This window comes from Cherax quadricarinatus, chromosome 87 (genome assembly GCF_038502225.1).
Source record: "Cherax quadricarinatus isolate ZL_2023a chromosome 87, ASM3850222v1, whole genome shotgun sequence".
Lineage (NCBI taxonomy): Eukaryota > Metazoa > Arthropoda > Malacostraca > Decapoda > Parastacidae > Cherax > Cherax quadricarinatus.
The window spans coordinates 2,860,740-2,863,239 of NC_091378.1; positions in this window are offsets into that span (position 1 = coordinate 2,860,740).

The window sequence follows — 2,500 nt, forward strand, 5'->3', positions numbered from 1 at the left end:
GTATCTGGTGCTGTCTGTGCTTCTGGGAGAGTGTCTGGTACTGTCTGTGCCTCAGGGAAGAGTGTCTGGTACTGTCTATGCCTCAGGGGAGGGTGTCTTTCTCTGTCGTGGCCTCAGGGAGGGTGTCTGGTACTGTCTGTGACTCAGGAAAGGTGTCTAGTACTGTCTGGGCCTCAGGGAGAGTGTCTCGCACTGTCTGTGTCTCAGGAAGGGTGTCTGGTACTGTCTGTGACTCAGGGAAGGTGCCTGGTACTGTCTCTGTCTCATGGGAGTGTGTCTGGTACTGTCTGTGTCTCAGAGCAGGGTGCCTGTCACAGCCTGTGCCTCAGAAGGAGGTATTGATCTACCCAGGCCCTCCGCTATATTCACGTCTACTGAGACATAGAATGTAAATCTGTAAACGTATTCCTGGCTTATAACTGCTTGTAAAACAGTTGTATTTACAGATTAGGAGATGTTATCTTACCCAGGATGCCACCCACGACATTCAACTAAAATCCAGTTACCTACTTACTGCTAGGTGAACAAAGCAGCAGGTGTATGGTGGCTAACACCGTGGTACCTACTTACTGCTAGGTGAATAGGGGCAGCAGATGTATGGTGACTAACACCCAGGTACCTACTTACTGCTAGGTGAACAGTGACAGCAGGTGCATGGTAACTAACATCCACTGACTGCACTCTCCCGGGGCTGAAACCGGGTTCTTATATTGTGAGCCAAAGGCGACACCACAGTAGTAAGGCTGGTGTAGAGCTCTTGATGCGAGGAAGTGGAGCTGCGCTCTCTATTGGCTTATCACACCTGACTATCAAGAGGCTCTATAACTCTTACTGATTTAGTGCTTTCCACGAAATTAGTAGTAGTAGTAGTAATAATAATAATAATAATAATAATAATAATAATAATAATAATAATAATAATAATAATAATAATAATAATAATAATAATAATAATAACAATATAAATAATAATAATAATAATAATAATAATAATAATAATAATAATAATAATAATAATAATAATAATAATAATAATATAAATAATAATAATAATAATAATAATAATAATAATAATAATAATAATAATAATAATAATAATAATAATAATAATAATAATAATAATAATAATACAAATAATAATAATAATAATAATAATAATAATAATAATAATAATAATAATAATAATAATAATAATAATAATAATAATATACCGTTTGCCTCTCTACAATTCTTCCCTAAATAATCTCTCGTCCCTAATATTACCTGCAGCCTTCCTTACTCTCCCCTAGCAACACAAAGGCCGTACCAACAGTCAGGTTGATCACGCGACAGCCGCGTCGAGGTTCTGAATATCGCGAGCACCGTGTGCACAGTCGTATTTTGGTGACGGCAGCGATAGTCACGGCTATTGTGGCAGAGTAATGTAGCAACGATTACAATACCTCCAGTATTTGTCACGAGGATGACGGGGGAAAATCTGGGTGATTTGTGATGTAAGAACAATCATGGGGGAAGTTTCTGAGTCTAATTTCTTTACTGATTGCTTGCTTGCATACATGTATATATATATATATATATATATATATATATATATATATATATATATATATATATATATATATATATATATATATATATATATATATATATATATATATATATATATACATGTATATATATATTTTATTATTTTTTTTTATTATCACACTGGCCGATTCCCACCAAGGCAGGGTGGCCCGAAAAAGAAAAACTTTCACCATCATTCACTCCATCACTGCCTTGCCAGAAGGGTGCTTTACACTACAGTTTTTAAACTGCAACATTAACACCCCTCCTTCAGAGTGCAGGCACTGTACTTCCCATCTCCAGGACTCAAGTCCGGCCTGCCGGTTTCCCTGAATCCCTTCATAAATGTTACTTTGCTCACACTCCAACAGCACGTCAAGTATTAAAAACCATTTGTCTCCATTCACTCCTATCAAACACGTTCACGCATGCCTGCTGGAAGTCCAAGCCCCTCGCACACAAAACCTCCTTTACCCCCTCCCTCCAACCTTTCCTAGGCCGACCCCTACCCCGCCTTCCTTCCACTACAGACTGATACACTCTTGAAGTCACTCTGTTTCGCTCCATTCTCTCTACATGTCCGAACCACCTCAACAACCCTTCCTCAGCCCTCTGGACAACAGTTTTGGTAATCCCGCACCTCATCCTAACTTCCAAACTACGAATTCTCTGCATTATATTCACACCACACATTGCCCTCAGACATGACATCTCCACTGCCTCCAGCCTTCTCCTCGCTGCAACATTCATCACCCATGCTTCACACCCATATAAGAGTGTTGGTAAAACTATACTCTCATACATTCCCCTCTTTGCCTCCAAGGACAAAGTTCTTTGTCTCCACAGACTCCTAAGTGCACAACCACGGTGACATCACACATCCTTGTCTAAGGCCTACTTTTACTGGGAAAGAATCTCCCAAGAGCACAGTAAT